The 10,638-nt window shown below is 39.5% G+C and overlaps 1 protein-coding gene across 1 annotated transcript in view; it reads right to left on the bottom strand.

The window, feature by feature from the left end:
• The window catches only part of LOC121867456, a gene marked incomplete at its 3' end in the record, with an annotated part of 78,708 nt that extends 71,323 nt beyond the window's left edge, over window positions 1–7,385 (bottom strand). The window contains 1 exon segment of the mRNA XM_042367367.1: window positions 7,276–7,385.
• Window positions 7,386–10,638: the final 3,253 nt, after the last annotated feature.

Genomic DNA, 10,638 nt, shown 5'->3' with positions numbered 1-10,638 from the left:
GAATATCTGATGTCCAAAATAAATATATAAATAAATAAATACTCACCCATTGCCCATGCACAAAATAGAAGAATCACCACTATACAAACCTGAACTAATTCTACTTAACTTGCACAAACTTTACCATAACCTCAAGAATTAATGTAAAATTATCCTAACCAGAATTCTTTTAATGTCCTCTGCTGCAGGGCATGGGGAAGAGCAGAACGGGGTCGTGTGTGTGTGTGTGTGTGTGCAAAGCCAGGTTATTTTCAACACGAGGCTAAGACATACTCCGAGAAAAAACAAGCTTAAGAACAAACTTGAAAGAGCTAGAGCAGGTGGAGTAAGCGCCTTTCAATTGTATTTACTGTATTTAATTCACTTGGCACTGGTGGATTCTAATATCAAATACATTAGTTAAATACATTATATTAATACATCGCTTCCGACAGCATCAACAATCATAATGTTGTCTGTCTAAAATTAAATTACCATTTTTCTAACCCACCATAAATTACTCTCAGTAATAGGATTCGCGTAATTAAACTCTATAACGATGCCAAATAAAGATCTGCAATCAAAGGGCTGCCATTGTCCTCTGCTTTATTTTTATATAGCGATAGGTCAGGTGTAACGAGCGCCGTAAATACACATTCGGAAGTGTATTTATCGCTATTATTTATCGTTAATGCTAGAAATATCCAAACTTACACACGCTAAATCTTCTATTAAATCCTTTAGTGATGATGTGTCACACGGTCATATATTACCAGCTTGTAAATGCGACTTAAAACACTTCCGTGAACAGTGTTGTATATTAAACACATCCGTCTGATTTAACATGGTCACTGTAAGCAAATGTTTAATGTCATTCGGTGCATGTAACTCGGTACACGCTCAAGGCCTCCTGAAAGCCTTGACAGCCCGGGTAGCTGGCGGACTTGCTGACGGGAGAGTAAACACAGCTGGTAACTGACTGGCTGACTGGACACATTAACCGTTACGATCAGACATTTCTAAGATTTGTTTACGCAGACCGAAGTGGACTGTGCATTTTTCATCCACATTATAGTTAAGTCTGAGCACACTATTCAATTCGCTGTCAGACGAGCATGTTGGCTACCCAGAGGAAGAACTGTTGCTACCTATTTGTGCTCTGACACGTGCTTCCCAAACTGCGGGAAATTATCGGAGACCAACACAGAAAAGTCATTATCCCTTAACATATCCTTATATAAACACGATAGATTAAATACTGAAGAACTGTAGTGATTCTTCCGGTGTCCGTCCGCCAACCAATCAGCTGCCTTGTTACAAACTGACCCAAGGCCTCAGTTGCAAGCTTCGAGTGAACAGACAGACAGACTATAGCGTACACAAGATCCGCTCCCACAAGGCTAAAAACCCAGCGACACGTACCATGGCTATCGCTTATTATCCCCCTAAAACCACCTGTACTGTATACCGTCCTCACCTAACCCTCCCTGAGTCACTAACCCTCTCCACCCCACCACTGTTTCTTCGCCAGCTTCCTTTGGCATGAAAAAGAGTTTGTTGCTACACGGATACGTCCAGCGTTATCACAAACAGACCCATCAAGCCCGGCTGCCTCCTGTGGATATACAACTTGACACACAATAACCCCACATTTGGTGAGGTGTCGTGTTCGTAGAAATAACACAGACAATAACTCTTCATTTACAAAAATTATACTACCACTGGGAAACTAATAATCGAAGGTTACGTTATTAAATGAGAGTTTTACACGAGCGAAGACCTTGCACTTAAACCTGGGTAATAGTCTTAAATAAAAGTGACACATGATTCAATATTGGCGAACATTAGCATGGGGAGGAAGGAAACGCCAGACTCTTAACTGTTCGTGTTGGCGATATATATATATATATATATATATATATATATATATATATATATATATATATATATAATTTATTTTTTAATCCACAGGTGTTTCACATATACATATATATAATTTATTTTTTAATCCACAGGTGTTTCACATATACCTGGAGAGCGGGGGTTAGAGGCGGCGGAGAGGGGGAAGGAGGGGAGGGAGGCAAAATCCCGCCATTCACAAACTCCTCGGTATATCTACTGACGGAACCGGGTGATAATACTCTGTTTTATGCACCATGATAACGAGATTAAATGGTTTTCCCGCACGAGGTCGTCCCAACCTCAAAGTTTTTTTTCTCATAACTGGTAATAACTTAGGTATTTATTGTTCATGTAGTGTTAAGAGTAATTTCAATTTTTAACGTTATTTTTATTTTTGTTTAGTTTAAAGGAATCAGTCTAATGTTATTTTCTATTATTATTGGTGCGAGGAAGATAATTAATTTAGGAATCTGTTGAGCATCGGAAGCGTGGGAGTGTCAGGGTACGTCTCACACCCGTCCACCCGCCTGTATTACACACACACAAGGAAGCCATAGCAACACAAAGCCCACACGTAGTATCACACACCTATGTTTTTCTTTATTGAACCGTCAACTCATAACAAATTTGTAATGGAGAATATTAAATGAATCTCATTATAATTTTACGTCGTTTAACTGTGAGCGAGTCCCTACCCCAACACGCACACATTTAACGCCCCCTACCAAACACACTTGAACTTCATACACAAACTCCCAACTCATTCTAATTCTAATGACAATCAACCGAGGAGCCATCTTCGTGTCTTAAGGATGGCGACCACAGTCCACCACTTAAAAAAAAAGTCTGGGGATGATTTTACTATTACCCCCCCCCCCTCCCCCTCTCAGGCTTTACACATCTCTGAGAACCACAACTTTATTCCCACTCATCCATCCCAGTCTGTCTTCCCCTGGCCCACCTACCCTCAATTTCGTCCATTAATATTTCTACCAAAGTATCACATTTTTCTTTAGAACTATTATGTATTTTCTCCCTACGCTTGCCAATCACAATATTTCTTTTGTTTTTATATCCGCCGACTCCTCAAACACCAAATTATCGTTCGCCTCTAAACCTCCACTCTTCTGGCCCATACCGGACACTGGTATTTTGGCAACCCTTTTCTAACACTTAAATTAATTTACCCTTTTTAAACATGTGTCTTAACTTACTGAATTCTGTTTTTGCTTGACGCATTCTTGTTTTCTTTCTGTTTACATTAACCACCACAATTAATACAATGTTGGAGAAAACACTCGGCCGTGTCTATGTTAACTCCTTACCTCACCAGCCAAACTAATAAATTAAATATTTTCAAACTCAAGCCTTCTGTTGTTAATTAACCTGAAATAACTTTTTTTTATTGTTACATTTTGATCTTCATATAACTCATTGCCTTTCTAGTTTTATTCTACCAATACAAAGAATAATAAAAAAAAACACGTGCATGACTTAAGGTTTAAGCTAATTATCTGAACGGGAAATTCTAAGATCCTTTGGTATTTTAGGTAATGATATATTTCCGTGGACAGACAGGTGGCCGAAGGACATTTGGCCGACGGACATTTGACCGAACGGACATCGAGCCGACGGATATTTGGCCGAACGGACAATAGACCGAACGGACAAATGGCCGACGGACAATAGATCGAACGGACAAATGGCCGAATGGACATACGGGTAAAGAAAATGGAGCTGGTGAGAGGATATGGCTCCCGGACAGATGGCCGACGGACATTTGGCCGACGGACGTTTCACCGACGGACATTTGACCAGCTCCATTTTCTTTACCCGTATAATACATCAATTTTCCTTTAATACGCAACACAAAGAGAGAAACAAACACCTAGTTATGGCTACGTCACTGAGCTGGTCAAAATAATTCTCTCCGGAAGTGACTTGGTGAATCAGTCTGGATTATTATTCATGGAAGTGGCGAGTCGCTGAAAAAATAAATAAAAATATATACCCGGTATATATATATATATATATATATATATATATATATATATATATATATATATATATATATATATATATATATCAGTGGTATTGCACTTTTATAAGGTCGGTTTTATTAGCAGCACCCACCCACCCACCCATGAGTAAAAAATTTTAATAAAAAAGGTACATAAATTAGCTGTGATAGAGCACTTGTTATTCTAAACAATCACCGCTAATCCAGTAACTAGTTCTTACGTATACCTGCGTCACCATCACCATGACAACCACCACCATCCCTACCACAAACGAGGAGACCGGTACGGCCTGAGCTAAAACTGAAACGCAGGTCTAAGGTGAAACACCAAGACTGAAAAACTGATCAGCTGTGACATGGTAGATATTCCTAATGTTATTAAAAAACACGAATGAACCCTTTACAGGAAAGATAACTTCATGATCGAACGAGTCATGTAAACAGAGAAATGAGACGGCACTCATGATTTAATTTACAGCACGTTTGAAAACCCAAACACTTGTAATGCGATTACAAACACGCAAGTGTTGAAAAGTTAAAACGTAGACTACGATATTAATATTTTGTGGAACAACTGTGATACCATTAAAGACTACCATGAAATCAAGCCTCCTGGCAATGTCTGACCAAATCAAACAGGCCCCAGCGTAATACATTGCTAAAATTCTAAGTACCAGAACCAAACCATAATGGCTTGCTTAGATTACGTCCTGTTAAGAATAGCGCCCATTTCACACGTAACCTTTCCAAGAACACGATGTCAAAGGTGTAGTCTTCCTCGACCGAGTTAAGTGTTATTGACAACTGATACCGGCTTACGATTTATAAAACCTGATCGCATTTACTTTTTTACCGAGTGGAAATTATCTAGGAAATCAATTTTCTGATATTGGTATATATAATAAAATTAATTATTCACCTCACGAAACGACCATAAAAAGATCGTATATTTCAACCACGAGACAAGTCACGATAGAGGGGCTGTAATTTTCGGCCGTAACACCAACAATCATAACTTTTGATAAGAGAAATATTACAACATTCAACACTGATCGTTGAATATTGAATACGGTATCCAAACACTTCTGATAAACAAACATTGAAATAACCTAGAAAAGTGTACAAAATTTGGTGCGAGGTAAATGATGGTAGTTGGATAACTACTACGATCCACCATGAAAAAAAAAATGGCTGTCACACAAAGGGAGGTGGTGCTAGGTGCTTTTAAGAACTTTCGTGCGCTAATTCATTATAATATTTCGAGTACTATTTTTGATAAAACAATATAAAACTATACTGCTCAGATCCTCGGCTTAATGACAAAACGCATCAATTTCGTCGATTACCGAAAGCATCTTTTTCTCACAATTTATTTTAGAAAGTAGGATCACCTGAAGTTTACACCCATGCTTACTCCACCTGTTGATTAAACACGCTAACTTTACCTGCGATAGGTTTAGTGTTATGGCGTTTAATTATCAGATTAAACAAGCTGGGGGCTAATCTTCAGTCACCCTAGTTTAGAGGCATTCTCCACCACCAACAAAACAATTCTCGGGAATGACAGCTACCCGCTCAGCTTACCACCACCCATTACTGTCATCCTTAAACACACAAACACATACTTGTCTATATGGCACAAAATACTTCACAAATGAATCCTTCACTAGTCCCATCCACCTGAGAAGACACCATTTGACACCTGTCAATATTACAATACCGCTAACGCACTCCCGTAAAACATTAAATATTAAACGAATCACTTTCGAATATACTATGGAAACAGCTTACTTTAAACGAGTAACAGATGGAAAGCTTTATGCCATCAAAAATACGGGAACAAGCTTAAAATAAACGCCAGATAATTAAATACCGACAAAAGTAAATAATGAAACAATATTACAAATACCAGATGGCAACTATTCCCGCCTTTGTTATGTAACGAGCAAACGACAGAAAAGTCGGCGTGACACTTCAACTACTTGGACGATGGACGTTTCAGCCGGGCAAGGACAGCTGCGACAACCAACCGCTTGACAGATCCTTAGATAGGGCCAGGATGAGTCACGTACAGCAAGAATGAACAACACACACAAAAATCCTGACATAGTATACACCTATAACGTAATGAGCATTTACTAAGCTACATGAAGGCATTTTACAGTTTCCCCCCAAAGACGAGCACCAACGAGATTAATTTTAGAGTTACAAGCTTGTTCTGCCATCCACCATTACCCTGCACTGTTATGTCACATGGGAAAATTAGTAATTGTATCCAGACTACGTTACCTGGTACTGTACTCATGCGAAGAGGTACTCAACTAGACCTTTAAAACGTTAACCATAAAACCCCGCATCTTGCTATACTGTACAACGAATCCAGGTAAAAAAGTCACAGGTAAAAAAGTCACAGAAAAAAAAGCCACAGGAAAAAAAGAAAAGTTAACTATCGAATTCTCACATTTTTTAAGGTTAATATGTCAATCAGTTTCAGTAAAGGAATATACAGAACTGATGGTAACCTAACCTAACCTTTATTACCGGCCACCATAAATTAATTGTGACTTTTTTTCCTGTGACTTTTTTCCTAGCCAAAATTGTGACTTTTTCTGTGACTTTTTTTCCTGTGACTTTATTACCAGCCACCTACACAACACCCCTATGCTATACACGCTCCCTACCACCATCTAGCGTACATAAACCAACCTATAAAAACCATATACACTTACTCTATACATATTCAAGCCTGCTGTAATGATTCCTCTCTATGAAAAGCCTAACAATATCCGACAAATACAAGACAAAACGCTAATGAACCTCCTACACCTACCCAAAATCCTAACACAAGTTACCCTTTAAGCACAAGACTTCCAGAAACTTGATTACGAGTTCTTAAGATAGTCACAGAGAGGAGCCAACATTTCATTGTCTAGTGTTCTGAAAGTGTATCGTCGGTACGGGGTAAACCGAGTGTATTCATCTATTCATTCACGATCTATCTTACAACAAAACCTTTTACTTTTCATTCAAGGAGTCACTTCCGAATGTTGTGTGTGTGCACGTCATATACCCAATACCCTTATTTCTTAACCTGACACACACGGTAACATGTCTTCGCTTGTTCCTTGTTTAACGAGGGAGTCGTCTTTTATCCGTCTTCAATCATCAGACGATCGCTAATTAAACTCGGCACCTGATTTTTTTTTTTTTTCTAACCTACGTCCACCACCTCAGGTCGCAGCATCCCAGCTACCCACAAGCTCGCTCACTCACTCTCCCAGCAGACGACGCAACTTTCACTCACCTGCTATTATTTTCAACATTATAATTCAGCCTTCATGGGTTCCCCACACTTAGGTATACTATTCCTGCACTTACCATGACAAGCTGGGGGTGATGTTGATTCAAATAATGACAAATTCAGTACATTTTCCAAAGCGACACTCTCCGTCCGTGCTCCTCACCCTTGAGTCAAGGTATATACTGCTGGGTCGGGCCCGGCTTGGCCGCCAGATGGCATGCGTGTTTAAATCGGCCTGGCGGCGCAGTCTTTAAAACCCGTCAATGTTGCTACCCAGCAAGTACCAATATATTTATACCCTTTGTAAAACAGGCATTCATAGTTATTAAGTATACGATGGTAATATGTGGAGATACTTGGCAATGAAATAGAGAGTTACACTTATAAGGGAGCTCGGGGAGTTGAGGGAGTGGATTAGCAGTTACGCAGTCCTAACCATTTCCCCTATTCATCCCCATTCCCCATCCCTTAGGAACGAGTATGAGAAGGAACCTTTTTTTTCAGGAGTAATAGATTCTCTTCTATTATTTAAAAATGTTATGATATTTTCTAATGATTCTATACCCACCTTCCCAACCACCATCACTCTCGCCCTCCCTTTCCCTGTCAGTGATACCAGACACCCTGCCCCCTACCTCAGCCCCCATAATACCAACCCCCTACCCTCTCCAACCTATCCAAAATTTATCTATGCCTCACTCCGGTTTTTGAAGGTGTGCGCAATTGAAATCTTGCCCATTTGTCTGTCTTTTTGCAGCAAATGAAAATTTACCCAAAAGGTATAAGATGGCCAGCTTATCTGCTAGGTCTATTACTATGATAAAATAGAAGATTGATTTAGGTACCTTCACTATACAACACCTCCCTACACAAGGAAAAGGCCCCTTGGTAAGCTTGACACCAGTAAGAAGAGCAAGGGAAGAACACGCTTGGTTCAGATTAAGCAGAATAAGGGTCAACAGTCCACCACCAATACCAAAATACATCTAAAATTTATCAAATTCAATACAAAAACAAAAAGAACTGTATAGCCAATAAATACTGTACCTTCAAGTCAAACTTCAAACTTTCATTTAAACCAAAAAGATAGGACCACCTCCTTGTGAACTTTCAAAAAATAATTATTTTAGGATATAGTTTGATTTTACTTGTAACTTCATATTTCGAATATATTTAATCATCGAACATACGTGCGTTAAATGTTGATAATATTCTCGATTCCAATAAATTCATACTTTGATAACAGGTTTTAATTTAAAAGGAAAATAGGTCTTGTATACGCTAATGTATTTCCCTGTTAATTTAGGAAACTTCTGCTGGGCAAATTGAACACACAGTGCGGACGAGTTGCCAAGAATTTACATATTCTAATATATTCCTCAAGCCAAACTGTGTGTGTGGCAGCTAAGACCTACATTCTAAGTGTACCTTTGTTTAAATGTTTGAACAGAATTCCGGTATGATAATATCTTGGAAGTGGATCCCACAAGCAGTGTGGATACAGCATACTAAAGACTAACTTCCGATACACTACACACTACCACCTCTCACTTTCCCAACTGTAAAGTCAGGCACCCATTCTGCAGTTGGGTCGACTAAGGGCGCCCTACCCCAGTGGCCAACTGGTGTAGCAGTGCAGTAGTGAGGTGAACAATGTGTGGTATGCCTGCCTGCCTGGTGCGTCTGTTATGTACTGTATATGCTAGACCGGCGGTAATTATTACCTTAAAACATAACTGGTACATTAATCGGATTACCTGTAGAATAGCCACCCCAGCTTATTAGACCTGATGAGTAAACACCCTGAAACTACCTGGAGGTTAGGTTAGGTTAGATTAAGTTAGGTTAGGTTAGGTTAGGTTAGATTAGGTTAGGTTAAGTTAGATTAGGTTAGCGTTGGGGTGTTTAATCATCAGGTGCAATAAGCTTGAGTTGAATCTTCATGTAATCCAACTCATCTTACATTTAATTCTTATAACAAGTTTATTTAATTCTTCTTATATTTTATCCCCTTGACAGTGACTGATTTGTACCTCACACATTATTACTATATTTACACAGATTTTAACGAGACACAAGTTACCATGGCGGAGGTTCTTGTCCTCACAGCTGCTGAGTCCTGGTGACGAGTTACCGGCTAAGTTTGGTTTGTGTGGACACGAATCAGCTGTGTATTGACAAGGTGCCACGAGATTAAAGTTGGAGTGGAAGGATGTGTGTGTGTGTGTGTGTGTGTGTGTGGCAAGGTATAACGAGTGTACAATATACCTCTGCACATAAAGGCAGTGACCTCCAACATAATACGCCATAAAGTATACTCCTCAAGATACGACCTCTTTATACTGTGAACATTATGGAACGGCCCAGCGCCACAAAGCACCACAACAATGCACTACGGCCACAGCCTTCTGGGAAACATTTTCAAACACAGGACTTGAGAGCTGGCGGGAATTCCATTACGCACACTGCCAAATGCTACTATTGTTAATCTGTGCAGGGCCTTGTAGGTGCTCGTGTGTGTGTGTGAATAAGCATTCAGGGTTCAGGTCCAAAGGAGATTAATTCTTCAATATATCTCTGAGGTTTCACGCCAACATCGGGTCTTCCCACAGTGACCTTCAACCTTGACCTCTGACCTTTTAACCTTGACCTCTGTACTTTAACCATGTCCTCTGGTCTTTAACCTTGACCTCTCACCTTTAACCTTGACCCCTGATTTTTAATCTTGACCTCTGACCTTTAACTATGACCTCTGGTCTTTAAACTTGACCTGTGATCCTTAAACTTGACCTCTGACCTTTAAACTTGACCTCTGACCTTTAAATTTGACCTCTGACCTTTTACCCTGATCAATGCATTTCAATATTGACCTATGACCTTTTACCTTGATCTCTGACCTTTAACCTTGACCTCTGGCCTTTAACTTTCACCATTGACATATAACTTTGACTTCAGAAAGACAGACCGAAGGACTGATAGAAATACACAGACAGAAACAAGACAAACAAAAACACACACACAAACGTACACACACACACAATTACAATACCCTCATGGATAGTCATGTTGGAGGACAATATACCGGTAGTCAAGAAACTTGTTATTAAATAACTCAACAGTTTAACACAGGATACCCTAAGGTAGCAAGAGTATAATTATAACACTAATAATATAAAATCACTTTAAAACACATGACATTATATAAAGCACGGGTCACCTGAAAAATCTCCACCCCAGTACATCAGCCAGGAGAGATGACAATGCAAGGTAACACTTTGACAACACCGACGGGGTTTCCTCAGCTGAGTGTAACCGTCTACCGCTGGCCAGATGACAATACTAAAGTTACAATAGGATGAGAGGGGAGTGAATACATGTTGTAAGTAAGGTGTTCATTTGTAAAAGTGGGTGTTTATGATCAAATGGATCGTGGATA

The sequence above is a fragment of the Homarus americanus genome, unplaced genomic scaffold (assembly GCF_018991925.1).
Source record: "Homarus americanus isolate GMGI-L3 unplaced genomic scaffold, GMGI_Hamer_2.0 scaffold23598, whole genome shotgun sequence".
Taxonomy (NCBI): domain Eukaryota; kingdom Metazoa; phylum Arthropoda; class Malacostraca; order Decapoda; family Nephropidae; genus Homarus; species Homarus americanus.
This window is presented reverse-complemented; position numbering and strand designations above follow the sequence as displayed.